The sequence below is a fragment of the Dermacentor andersoni genome, chromosome 3 (genome assembly GCF_023375885.2).
Source record: "Dermacentor andersoni chromosome 3, qqDerAnde1_hic_scaffold, whole genome shotgun sequence".
Classification (NCBI taxonomy): Eukaryota; Metazoa; Arthropoda; class Arachnida; order Ixodida; family Ixodidae; genus Dermacentor; species Dermacentor andersoni.
The window spans coordinates 23,536,248-23,550,951 of record NC_092816.1 but is presented as its reverse complement, the minus strand read 5'-3'; positions in this window follow the sequence as shown (position 1 = coordinate 23,550,951).

The window sequence follows — 14,704 nt, the reverse complement described above, 5'->3', positions numbered from 1 at the left end:
ATACTGACGGGCGACATCAATGCCAGGGTAGACAAGAAGCAGGCTGGAGACAAGTCAGTGGGGTTTGCAGAACGGAATCATTTGTGGATAATGAATACCTTCTTCCGCAAGCGGGATAACCGAAAGTGGACGTGGAGGAGCCCGAATGGCGTGACTAGAAATGAAATAGACTTCATACTCTGCGCTAACCCTGGCATCATACAAGATGTGGACGTGCTCGGCGAGGTGCGCTGCGGTGACCATAGGATGGTAAGATCTCGAATTAGCCTAGACTTGAGGAGAGAATGGAAGAAACTAGCACATAAAAAGCCGATCAATTAGTTAGCGGTAAGAGCGAAAATAGAAAAATTCCGGATCAAGCTACAGAACTACAGAATTCGGCTTTAACTCAGGAAGAGGACCTTAGTGTTGAAACAATGAACGACAATCTTACGGACATCATTAAGGAGGGTGCAATAGAAGTCGGTGGTAACTTCGTTAGACAGGATACTAGTAAGCTATCGCAGGAGCCGAAGGATCTGATTAAGAAACGCCAATGTATGAAAGCCTCTAACCCTACAGCTAGAATAGAACTGGCAGAACTTTCCAAGTTAATCAACAAGCGTAAGATAGCTGACATAAGGAAGTATAATATGGATAGAATTGAGCATGCTATTAGGAACGGAGGAAGCCTAAAAGCAGTGAAGAAGAAGCTAGGAATAGACAAGAATCAGATGTATGCGCTAAGAGACGAAGCTGGCACTATCATTACTAATATGGATAAGATAGTTCAAGTGACTGAGGAGTTCTATAGAGATTTATACAGTACCAGTGGCACGCACGACGATAATGAAAGAGCGAACAGTCTAGATGCATTGGACATCCCACAAGTAACGCCGGAAGAAGTAAAGAAAGCCTTGGGAGCTATGCAGAGGGGGAAGGCAGCTGGGGAGGATCAGGTAACAGCAGATTTGTTGAAGGATGGTGGGCAGATTGTTCTAGAAAAAACTGGCCACCCTGTATACGCAATGCCTAATGACCTCGAGCGTACCGGAATCTTGGAAGAACGCCAACATAATCCTAATCCATAAGAAAGGGGGACGCCAATGACTTGAAAACTTATAGACCGATTAGCTTACTGTCCGTTGCCTACAAAGTATTTACTAAGGTAATCGCAAACAGACTCAGGAACACCTTAGACTTCTGTCAACCAAAGGACCAGGCAGAATTTCATAAAGGCTACTCAACAAAGGACCATATTTACACTATCAATCAGGTAACAGAGAAATGTGCGGAATATAACCAATCCTTATATATAGATTTCATTGATTACGAGAAAGCGTTTGATTCAGTCGAAACCTCAGCAGTCACGCAGATTACGGAATCAGGGTGTAGACGAGCCGTATGTAAAAAATACGGAAAGATATGTATGGCGGCTCCACAGCCACCGTAGTCCTCCATAAAGAAAGCAACAAAATCCCAATAAAGAAGGGCGTCAGGCAGGGAGATACGATCTCTCCGATGCTATTCACAGCGTGTTTACAGGAGGTATTCAAAGACCCGGATTGGGAAGAATGGGGATAAGAGTTAATGGAGAATACCTTAGTAACTTGCGATTCGCTGATGATATTGCCTTGCTTATTAACTCAGGGGTCCAATTGCAAAGCATGATCACTGACCTGACGAAAGCCAATGATGTGAGCATATATCTCAGAGGCTGGCGACGCAAGACGCTATGAAGCTGGTCAAAAGCCAAATAGTAGACAGTACAACAAGAGGCGTCAAGGCCATCCTAGGCCCAGACCTAGAAAAGGCCTTTGGTAACATACGGCACTCCTTCATTCTACAATAAATCTCAACACTCGGACTTGGTCAACGTCTCCATGACTACATCCGTGACTTGCTGAGGGGAAGGGATGCCTCGCTACGAGTCTGGTCCCTGCAGTCGGAGCCAGCCGTACTGGGCGACAGGAGTACTCCGCAGGTCTCGGTGATATACCCTACCCTCTTCAACCTGGCCATGACAGGACTGTCCAGGCAACTGACTCGAATCAAGAACCTCCAACATACCATCTAAGTAGATCGCGTGACCACGTGGGTGGCAAAGGGGAGTGAAGGACAAATCGAGCACACTTTACAAAATGGGATCCGAACCACTCAAACCAACAGGCCTGCGCTGCTCGCCGGGCAAGTCTGAGCTGCTGCTGTATAGACCCAAGAGACGAGGGCCCAAACCAAAGGGATGGGACACAGGCGCCGACCCATGCGTCCATCCGCTGAAGGCAACACAATTCCGGTGGTCAGTCACATCAAGATGTTGGGCATGACAATTGAGGCGAACGGCTCGAACACCATCGCAGTCGCTAAGCTCCCCACGAAGGCCGTGAACGCCACACGCCTACTGATACACGAGTGGCCAACCGGCATCACGGGCTCAAGGAGGACAACCTGCTTAGACTGGCTCAGGCCTTTGTAATCAGTCACTTCGTGCACATCGCGGCCATGCACAATTGGTCCAAAGTGGAGAGAGACAAGCTTGAAACGCTCCTGCGTAAGGTCACCAAGAGAGCCATGGGTCTACCCATGCACACGATCACGGAGGCACTGGACGCATTAGGCATGTACAACATGCTGAGCGAGATTGCGGAGGCACAGGAACGGGCACAGATCATCAAGCTGTCCGGCGCACCTGCGGGAAGGTGGATCCTACGAGGAGGAGGAGGAGGAACTTTATTATTGCAGGAACCGTTGCGCGGTTTATTCCTGGGTGGTGCCCTCTGACAGGGCTCCACTGGCGATCCATTGGGGAGATTGCGTGTAGACGAGACAAGTGTGGGTATGTGATAGTTTTCAGGCGGCGCCAGTCCCTTGCCTGGGGTTTATTGAGAGCTTTGTGTGCGGGAGCTTATCGTATTATTCCTAGACGTTGGTCCTGTAGTATTTGTTGACTTGTCGTTAATAACTCGTGGGTCGCTCGTCGGCCTGTCGGGGGCTGAAGAACGGTGTGGTCTGCCGCTCGGCTAGTGAGACCTCGAGCTGCGCAGTCCGCCTCTTCGTTGCCCCGGAGGCCTTCGTGCCCGGGTCACCAGACGATACCGTGGATCAATTCTGGTAAGCGACCCAAGATTCGAATGGCTTGTATAGGGAGTGTTCCATTCATGTATAAACGACACGCCGCTTGTGAGTCCGTAAGGACGCGGGCGGACCTTCCCTTGCTCTCGAGAAATCGGCGTCGGGCTTCGGGAGATCCAGTGTAACAGCTACGGGCTAACACCCGACCAGAGGAAAAAGATTAGGGCAGCCCCTCTGCCCAGAAATATGAACCCAGAGCACAACATCGACAGAAGACTTGCTCGAGCCAAAGCACTCCTCCGACAGGTAGCCGCCTCCGGGAAAGCATGCTGCTTTAAAGACGCAGCCAAATATCCTGGCAGACGAGCCTATGTAGCAGCGGTGGTCAAAAAAGATGGCACGGTCATCAACGCATACACGGTCCGCACTGATAGTCCTGAGGCGGCCGAGCAGGCGGCCATCAGCCTTGCACTCCCAGAAGACGACAAAAGCTTGATATACTGCGACTCCAAGAGGGCAATTCTGTCCTTCGGAATAGGGAGCATACGCGTATCCCCGACCGTCGGCAAAATACTTGGTACTCATCCCCTCACCCCACACTACATCAGTTGGTTCCCGGTACACATGGGACCATTGGAGGGGCCGCTCCCTAACTTCAACGAGACCGCACACGAGGCCGCACGAGACGTAATTCACCGCGCGAGCCCGGACTCCCTCTCGGCAGGATGGGTAGCGAGCGCGACCCCTCGTCACTTACTACGATCTCACCCAGCATTATAAGTTAGTAAAGAGAACCATGCCGCTACCGCACAAAGCACTCAATAAAGCGCAAGAAGTCACGTACAGGCGGCTTCAGACGGGCACTTATTCATGCCCTGCCTTCCTACATAAAATCTTTCCGGACGCGCACCCTCGCAATGCGTGTCGCTTTTGTAAAAATATAGCTAGCCTTGCTCACATGCTCTGGGGTCGCCCCCTGGCGCTGGGGGCCTGGACCACCAAGGAAGAGTGGGACCGAGCTCTTCGCAGCCCGGACCTTGAAGCACTGCTCTGGGCTGTCCATCGGGCCCGCGACGCGGCGGAGGGGCATGTTCTCTCTGTCCCGACGTGGGAGCGGCCCGCTGCGCACTAATCGCGCGCACCGACTGACCTCAAGAAAGTTATTCATCCATCCACGCATCACTGACCTGGACAGGCAAAGTAGAAGCGTGGGTCTAAAAATTAATCTGCAGAAAACTAAAGTAATGTTTAACCCTCTCAGAAGAGAACAGCAGTTTATGATAGGTAACGAGGCACTGTAAGTGGTAAGGGAATACATCTACTTAGGGCAGGTAGTGACCGTGGATCCGGATCATGAGACTGAAATAATCAGAAGAACAAAAATGGGCTGGGATGCGTTTGGCAGGCATTCTCAGATCATGAACAGCAGGTTGCCATTATCCCCCAAGAGAAACGTGTATAACAGCTGTGTCTTATACCAGTACTCACGTACGGGGCAGAAACCTGGAGTCTTACTAAAAGGGTTCTACTTAAATTGAGGACCACGCAACGAGCTATGGACAGAAGAATGATGGGTGTAACGTTAAGGGGATAAGAAGAGAGCATATTGGGGGAGGGAACAAACGCGAGTTAATGACATCTTAGTTGAAATCAAGAAAAAGAAATGGGCATGGGCAGGGCATGTAATGAGGAGGGAAGATAACCGATGGTCATTAAGGATTACGGACTCGATTCCAAGAGAAGGGAAGCGTAGCAGGGGCGGCAGAAAGTTAGGTTGGCGGATGAGATTAAGAAGTTTGCCGGGACAACACGGCCACAATTAGTACATGACCGGGGTAGTCGGCGAAGTATGGGAGAAGTGTTTGCCCTGCAGTGGGAGTAGCCAGGATGATGATGATGATATGCCACAGATATTGCAGAGTAGGGCTGCGTTACCTTCAGTTTTGTTTAATACAACGTTTACCTCTATGTAGCTCGTTAAAAGGAAAATAGAGATTAGATGAAGTCACATTTTAAGCATACATACATTTCAATACGAAGCCCTAATGAAAAAAAAAAAACACATGACCTATAACGTTCATATCCAACAGACTCATGTGATGATATGAGATTATTATCTACCAGATAATAGGGCACGTGAGTTTCCCTTATTGAAGCATGTATAACAGATCACAGCGTATTATGTTTACAGTAGCGCACGTATACGAAACCGACCATGTCGTTCTTCGTCTTCGTCTGTTATAGCCGCGCTGAATTCTTGAAGTCAACATTTAACGCAGACGGAAATTACCGCGTTACATATATATAGTTTTAGCCAGGAATATGATTACAAGCTGCACTTTCAAAATATTCAGATTTGTTATCATGGGTAATGTCAGTTACCCTTCTGGAGCACTTTACAGCGTCTGTGGTTGGAAGACGCTAAGCCATTCTCAGTTATGGCGCGTAGATAAGAACACATCTCCATAAACATTGCGCATGCGGTATTGCAATGCCGGTGAGCACCTGCACGCTCAGATGTCACTCAGCAATGGCCTTAGAAGTAACTTGGCTGCACTTTTCTCTTCTTGAGTAGTGGCAACACTTTCTCTTATTCGGTATCTTTCTTGCCGTTGTAAACTGCAACGAAATAGATTTATTTTTAATTTATTTATTTTTATCTTTATTTATCTTCCAATTTGTTATTTATTTACTTTTAATTTATTTATTTTTATTTTAACGAAATAGGCCAACTTGATGGCTTTTATTACCACGTAATGTTATTTTTTTATATTTAACACTGTATATTAACGTGTTCTGACCTAGATGCGTGATTGTGATTTCGTCCGGTGAAACTGGATGAAATCATACTCCCACCAATCTTTCTGAACCGGAGGCAATCATCGGACACATCACAAACGGCAACAACGCTGTAGTAAGATAAAACGCCTTGCGAGTTCGGCCCCAAGTTCTTTCTCGAGCACAGTTCGTAAAAGTAGACGCGAGCCGATCTTGACGTTAGACGAGCTATTATTGAACGTGGCCAGCCAACGGCAAGCACCGCTTACGAAGAAAAAGATTCGTGAACAGCACGGCGGCAAACAACGCCGCAGGCTTGCGCACATTGCCGCGGAGGGACACCCCCTCTCTCCCGCCTAAGGCGGGCGGCGCGAGAGGCTGGGGATACGCAACGTGCATCAAGTAATCAAGAGGCGATGGACGCCGAAATGAGCCCCGCGAGCGGAGAGGAAGCGGCGACCGCAGAGACCGCGACCACGGCAACGACACAGATCCCGCGAGAAGGAGAGCTGACGGCCATTTTGGCCGCAATTTCCCAAATTAATGAAAGGCTAGGCAAAATGGACGCCCGACTCGAGGCTGTCGAGAGTCAGCCTCACGCGCGATCGGTGAATCACAAGCGCCTAGCGCCAAAAGTAGCCTCAACATCGGTGAGGAACCGCTTCGCCTCCCTGAAAAAAGGAGCGGTCCGAAAAAATCAAAGGAGCGATCGCGAAAAGGCGCATACGACTCGAGACGTCCGGAAAGGATGATGCAAAAGCCAAGTAAGAAGCACAAGAAGAAAACCGGGGGGGATACCACCGTAATTTACGAATGGAACTGCTGCGGGATTCGCAACAAAGAAGCGGAACTATTATTATACATTGACGGGCAAGAAAACAAGCCCGATGTAATTGCTCTACAAGAAACAAACGTGAAACCAAGACTCTCGGGGTACGTCACTTACACGGACCCCACGGAGAACGGAACGGCGGTTCTCGTCCGCAGCAACGTGGCAGCAACTCAACATGTCACGGCGCAGGGTGGGTGCGAGCACGCGCTGGTCGAAATTCATGCGAGAGAAATTGGCAGCTCGGGCAATTCATGTGTAGTGAGCGCGTACTGCCGGCCGTCACAACGACAGTACGAATTTGACCGCATCGTGAGCCAGGCGAGAGGGTTGGCGGGGACCAGGCCGCTCCTGATCCTCGGCGACTTTAACGCCCTTCACACAACGTGGAACTATAAGTTTCAGTCCAAGAGAGGAAAAGCATTGGCCAAAGCAATGAAGGATCACGAGATGGCCCTCCTGAACGAGCCGGACGTAACCACCAGAAGAGGCAACAGTGCCACGAGGGACACCACGCCAGACCTGTCGTGGTTATCGGGCACGCTAGACGTCTCCTGGAGAAGCGAAGAAGTGGACCTGGGGTCTGACCACAGCGTGATCAGCATCACGTTCCGAGGCTCCCGATATCGGGCTGTGCTGGGGACGGCGCGGATCACGGATTGGGACCAAGATGAGAAAGTTTACCCAAGAACAAGAAGAGGCGTCCGAGGAAGAATCGGGACAAGCTGAAACACAAAGGACCTACACCGAATGGGCGAGGGACCAGAAGAAGGCCCTCGATAAATTTACCCAAGAAATTGCAACTACGTCGCAGACACCGTACGTGGACGCCAGACTGACCCACATGTGGGCGGCCCGACACTCGTTGACGCGGCGGTGGAAACGTCAGAGACACAACAGAAAGCTGGCCAAGCGCATAGCAGTCTTGAACAAACAGATCGCTGAGCACGCGGCCAAACTATGTAAGGAAATTTCGCTGAAGACCTGCGACGGCCTACAGGGCAAGCTCTCGACGTGGAAGACGTGGTGTCTCTTGAGGCATCTGATCGACCCGCTGAGTAGCGAAACTGCGACCAATCGCAACCTCACCAAAGTATTGAACACGTACAAGGGAGACGGCCGCAGGCTCCTGGAAGACCTGAAGGCCAAGTACCTAAAGACAGAGAAGGGCCAGTACCCGGTACCCGAGAGGTGCGAAGGACCCGACAACAAAGAACTGGACCGGCCGTTTACCATGACGGAACTGTGGACAGCGATAGATGACAGTAACAAGAGAAATGCACCCGGCAGCGACGCCATAACTCACAAATTACTCGGTAACATGAGCGGTACACCGGCCCGCGGCCTCCTAGAGTACATTAACGAAGCCTGGGAGAGCTCGCACTTGCCGAAGGAATGGAAGGACGCCGAGGTCCGCTTCATTCCAAAGCCCGGCAAGGCCCTCACGATAGACAACATGCGGCCCATCTCCCTCACATCCGGCGTCGGGAAGGTGATGGAGCGCATGGTCCTTCACCGGCTGCAGAAGCACCTCGAAGAAACGGATCAGATGCCAGAGACGATGTACGGCTTCAGGCGACATCTCAGCACCCAAGACGTGATGATCCAACTCCACTAACTGGTCGTCAAGCCGGCAACGAGGCACGCACCGCGCGGGATACTTGCCCTCGACCTGAAGGGAGCGTTTGACAACGTGTCCCACGCGAGCGTGTTGCAGAATCTAAACAAAACCCGGTGTGGCCGAAAGACATTCGGCTACATAAAAGATTTTCTGTCAAACCGAACGGCGACCATCAGGATAGGGGAGGAGAAGTCGGACCCTGTCGAGCTCGGCGATAGGGGCACCCCTCGGGGATCGGTCTTGTCGCCCCTGCTCTTCAATCTGGCCCTGCTGCCCCTGCCCGATCTACTCAAGCAAATCGAAGGCGTGGACCACGCCTTCTACGCCGACGATATTACGGTGTGAACGGCCCGAGCCGGATCCAATGCCTGGACGGAGGAAGTCTTGCAGCGGGCGGCAACGACCGTGCACGAGTACGCAAACTCGTGCGGACTGAGCTGCGCTCCCCAGAAATCAGAGCTGCTCATGACTTAACCGGGAAAATCCAAGAAGGAGCTGCTGCCGAACGTGATTATCAACATCGCCGGAACGACCATCAAGCCAACACAGCAGATTAGGATTCTCGGCCTACTACTTCAGAGCGACGGGAAGGCGCAGGCCACCATCACAAAGATCAAGACTACAACCGAACAGATACTTGGTATGATTCGGAGGGTATCCAACAGAAACCGAGGCCTTAAAGAGGACGATGCCATGCGCCTGGTACGCGCGTTCGTCGTGTCGCGGCTTACCTGCTCCGCCCCGTATCTCCAGCTGACGAAGGCGAATAGGGACACCCTAAACATGATGCTTCGTAAGGCAACGAAACAAGCGCTAGGCATGCCCATATACTCGTCCACGCAAAAACTGCTAGACATGAGCGCCCACAACACGGTGGAGGAGCTCATCGAAGCCCACCTCTCTAATCAGAGAATCCGGCTCAGTCACACGGAACACGGACGAGCCATCCTACGCAAGATAGGATGGCAGATCGAGCCAGTACCCATCAAGACGGCCCTTCCGGAAGACTGGAAAACGATAATTCTGACCAAACCCCTTCCCCGGAACATGACGCCGGGCAAGGACGACGAGAGGCGCACCGCGCGAGCCAAAGCCCTAGCCCGGAAGCTGGAAGAGATCCCCAGGGTCCTCTATGCGGACGCCTCGCTCCGAAAACACAGTGACCGTGCAGCGGTGGTGGTTACATCAAAAGACAGGCTGATCGTCAGCGCGTCCCTGAAGACAACAGACCCCACAGTTGCCGAAGAAGCGGCCGTGTTCCTCGCACTCGCACAGCCGAGCGTGGACACCGTAGTCACCGACTCTAAGACAGCCTACAGAAGCTTCCGCAGGGGGGTAATCTCCTCCGCGGCCCGAGCCTTCTTAGCCAAGCACAAGCCTCCGGGAAGAGCCATAGAGATCGTGTGGGTCCCGGCTCACTCGCAGGTAGCAGGCAACACCATCGCCGTCTACCATGCCCGAGAAATGTCATTCCGGGCCGAGCACGAGCCGGAAGAGCTACCGCACCCGGTTACCAGCTTTCGGGACATTACCCGGATGTACCGAGAGGAAAGGTGCAGACTGCCAGAACCGCACCCCAAACTCACCAGGCAACAACAGACGATCCTGCGTCGAGCGCAGGCGGGATCGCTTGCGCATCCCGTACTGATGAACCGCATGTACCCTGCAGAATACGATATGCTCTGTCCTTTTTGCAGAAGAGAAAAGGGCACCCTGCCGCACGTCTTGGCAGAGTGCACAGAACTCAAGACCCCCCCTCCTCCCCTTGCCACCAACACCCCCAATACCCAACCCCTTGAGCGATGGGAGACCTTGTTATCCAGCCCCGCCCTACCGATTTAGCTCGCACTGACGGACAGGGGCCAGGAGCTTCTGGGAGCATATGGGTCCCGTAACTAGGGAACCACCCCGTCTGGTGCCTGCGTGCATCACCGATTTATTTCGGGCCCAGTAAATGTTGCTTCATCATCATCGTGAATTCAACCTTTGAGCCTTTCTATGTAGACTACCGCATATTCACAAGATTTCAAGTGCGAGAAACCTACAAATTATAGCAAAGGCACACGCACTCGTTTACACGGCCGCGCTGATATTTCTTGTCTCTTTGGCGTCACTAAAAGCGCTGTGACCTTTTCAGGAGGAGCTGTTCTGGCACGACGGATTGCACGCACACAAAAATAGGCATTCACGTAAGCCGTATGTGACTACATGATCTGCTCCTCTCTCTCTCTTATATATATATATCGCTTTATCTTTCTCTCTCTCTCTCTCTCTCTCATTTAATGTTCTTCATGTCTGCTAGCAACAATACCCACGTCGAATGTGGTGAGAATTGTTGTTATGGTGGATACAAGTTTGCTTTGTATATTATTATTTCGAAGCTATGGCATTACAAACGCCAAGTGCTCAGACTCGAGCAATTGCCATAAGCCTTCATACATTAGCCATGCGTATACGCTACTCCAGTCCATGACATCATACAGATAGCTGTCTACCGTTGCCTACCGCAAACCTGCTGGTTCTGGCAGGCGAGCATGACTATATTGGTCCTGAGCCTTTTATTGGTCGTAAAGGCAAAGAAGATAAGCTGCAGATTATTGCGGCCCCGAATTGAAATGGCTAGATGAGAGCTCGCAAAAAATGCTACTTTTTTATTCTATCCATGCACCTGCGCGCTTGTGACGTCATAGACTTTTTGTTTTGTTTTGTTTACCAACATGAAGCTTGTCAGTAGCCTCGCACTGTGTGGTCTTTCATACTTGCAATCATTTTCGGGGACACGAGCACGCGATTCAGTAAATCGATGCCGGAACACTTGGTTCTTGCTGCAGCTGGCGTCCACGGTGTGCGCAGTTCAAGGAAAACGCTGTTGTCGCTGTCGAATTATGCGTTGAAGCGTATCGCTTTTATAGCTGTGCAACCTGACAAGCTGTAACGCCGCAGACAGCATACCATAGGAGTTGAATTTTACCACGACAATTCTCGCCCCAGATAGGATAAATATGTTGTAGCTGCCTAGCGGTCTCAGATATCCGCTCATTTCATATTGTAGCGCATCATGCATAAAAAAGAAAAATATAAAAAGGAAGCGGTAGGCGCAAGGGTGTCTTGCGATAACTGGCAGTGGTTGTAAAGTATGCAAATTCAAGAGCATCATAAACATGCGAGGTAACGAATGACGATAGGAGTATCATATGCAGAGAGAAGTATCCCGGCCACGGCGGCCGCATTTCGATGGGGGCGAAATGCGAAAACACCCGTGTACTTAGATTTAGGTGCACGTTAAGGAACCCCAGGTGGTCGAAATTTCCGGAGTCCTCCACTACGGCGTGCCTCATAATCAGAAAGTGGTTTTGGTACGTAAAAACCCATAAGAAAAAAGAAAAAAGTATGAAAGTGTCAGAGCCGTGTTTATAGACAGGGAGGGGATTCTTGGTCCTTTCCAAGCTTTTGCGCTCCAGACTCCCGCCTTCTTGTCGTTTTTATCATTTCAGCTACGCGGCTGGCAGACAGAGTGATTGCAAAGGCTGTATGACAACTGATTTAAAGTTCGTCCTTGTAAGCGCCAGCGGCTATATTCACTTCCTTTTAATTAGTTTTGTCATACCGCATAACATCAATTGAGGGAAAACGCCAAACAAGAGACTGACATTGATGGTCTCCTCATGCACACACCAAAGCAATTTCCAGTCACAAGTGGCGCCCTCAGTGGTTCACATCTACGGCCTGTTCCTCTCACAAAGTCTGGCCTAGCACAAATGTCACATTCATACAAATTACATATCCTCAGAAATGATACCGCACACGTGAGGGCGTGCCCCCTTCACAAATAAAAATGACTCAGGCTTAAGTCGCCCTACAATACAGCGGCCGCACCAACAAAGCTTTTCATTCGTAAGTGATATTTGCTCTTAGCTGGCCATCTCGGCTAATAATATAACGAGCACTACGATTGGCTGATATATTACGAAAAATTATAGCGTAAAAGCTTCTCGTGAATACACGTCCGGTTTGTTCCTTTTTCTTCAAGGAAGTCATAGCCACGTGAAATAACAGCCGCTGGCGTAGTGCACTACAGAATATGATCACGTGGTGACGGAGAAAAATACAGTAGCATTAAGAACTGTGAATCACGAAACTAGCTCTTTATTGGACGAACTTGTGCTCATGAAAACAGGTTACACTCAAAGCACAACGATAGCGAGGAGTACAGTAGGCGATCGTTGAAAATCTGATCTGCAGGTCCAGCGCGTCGACTTTTATACATGACTCGTCGAACGTTCCAGCGTAATCACTGGTGCCAGCGTGCCCTCCACAATGTACTAAACAATTCGTGTGGCGCATACAACCTGTTTATACAAAGTTCAGTGAGAACATACAGAAGAGATAGGATCAATGATAACATTCGAGTAAGTTCCAAATCATGCAGGCGCGTCTTGCGCTGAGCGATAACTTGTTAGCGGTAGCTTATTAGATAAGGATAATTTGTTAAGTTGTTAGCGGGTGAAATGCAGTCTCCGCAAAAAGGATAAATAAGTACACGTGTCGGTATTCTTGCTAATCAGGGTGGAAATTATAGGGCGAGTTGCAATTGGTAAAAGCGTCAGCAGCTGTGGCAGAAGGAGCATGTACATTGTAAACCTTTGCGGTATCAAAACGCGCTTTGATGAAGACAAGCGCTCTTATTCAATTCTCATGTTGATGACTGATGCCCTGTGACCCACATTGACAACTGTAATCCCGCAGTGGACACACGAGGTTCTGCTGCATTCTCGCACTCCTGCTATGCACAAAGTCAAGGGTTCGATTCCCGGCCGCGGCGACTCCATTAGGATAGTGGCGGCATGTGACACCGCTCACGTAACCCTTCTTTGGGCGCACATTAAGGAACTCCAAGAGGCCGGCGTCCCTCAATGACCCACTGTGCAGCTTCGGGTCATTAAACTTCACACCTTAATTTCTGCACTCCGTCTCAGTAAATGCATGCAGCACTGCGGAAGCTACAGCTCGCTTAGAACCACAGGAAGTTGAGCTATAGTTGGTAGGAATTCATGCTAGAGTCATGCTAGGCGTGCATGATAGGCGTAGGAATTCATGCTAGAATTCATGCTAGGCGTGCATACACGGACGCAAGAAGAGGAAAGCGAACATCACAAACGCTGGCTGTCAACTGAAGGGGTCGCACAGGGGCGGAAGCGATGGTAGACACAAAACCTATACGCACATGCTCAGGGATGGAATCGCCACCTGTCAACCTTATCTGCACAAGCTCGGGAGAGGCAGCGCAAACCGTCAATCAAGGACACCTGCAGGCCGACGCGAAATATAAATGTTTAAGCATGATATTTCATATTTTTGTAAGATAATCGAAGGCTGGCTAACGCACGCACTTCAGATACTATTGATATGTCAAGCCTCAATCATAAGATGCGCTTCTTCGTTCATATGTCAGAATAAAGGTATAGTGTCATAAAATTTTGTAGCGCCTTTATAATCGCGACAGAGACTGAGAGAGAGTGAGGAATATAGGAAGGCAGGGATGTTAACCAGTCAAGAGTCTGGTTGGCTACCCTACGCTGAGGGAAGGGAGAAGGGGAAGAGAGAGAAGGGAGAGAGAAGGTGTAGATACGTGTACGGACAGTACTTGAGTTAAAGCCACTCGCACAAACCAGACGTTCTGAGAAAGCACAAAAGTACCTTCACTGCCTTCTGAGCCGATGATCGGTGGGGACGGTGCTCTAGTACTGTCTGTTCGCTAAGATGACGATCATCGAATTTTCTCAATGTGTTGGACAAAGATTGTCTTTGTGTTTGAAATTGAGGACAATGGCACAATAAGTGGTCAATGTTCTCCTCACATCCTCAAACATCACTTGCAGGACTATCAGCCATTCCAATTAGTGCTGAGTAGGCATTCGTGAAGGCAACTCTAAGCCACAACCGACATAGAAGAGGCGCTTCGCGTCGGTGCAGACCGGCCGGAGGTCTGAGTTGCAGTGACGGGTTTAGTCTGTGCAGCCTTGTGCGCGTTGTATGTGCGGTATTCCACTCTGCTAAGGAGATCGTGCGTGCTAGAATGCGAAGTTGTCTCGCAGCGTCGGTCCTTGAGAGAGGAATGGGGACGCAGCGGTCTTCTTGGTTTGACGTCCGAGCTGCCTTATCCGCGTCATCATTTCCTATGATTCCGCAATGATTTGTTATTCATTGAAAAGAGATATCCTGGCCTTTCTCTCTTAAGTGATGGACAAGTTCCACGATTTCGCACGTGAGCTGATCTTGAGTTGAACGTCGTTTAATCGCGACAGTGCAGCGAAAGATTAGGAGGTGTTCCTCCGGTTGACAACCTTTTATGCTCAATTAATCTTTAATTGATGCAGTGGCCTGTCCGCCATACATAAAATAAATCGCTGCTAAATGTAGCTTTC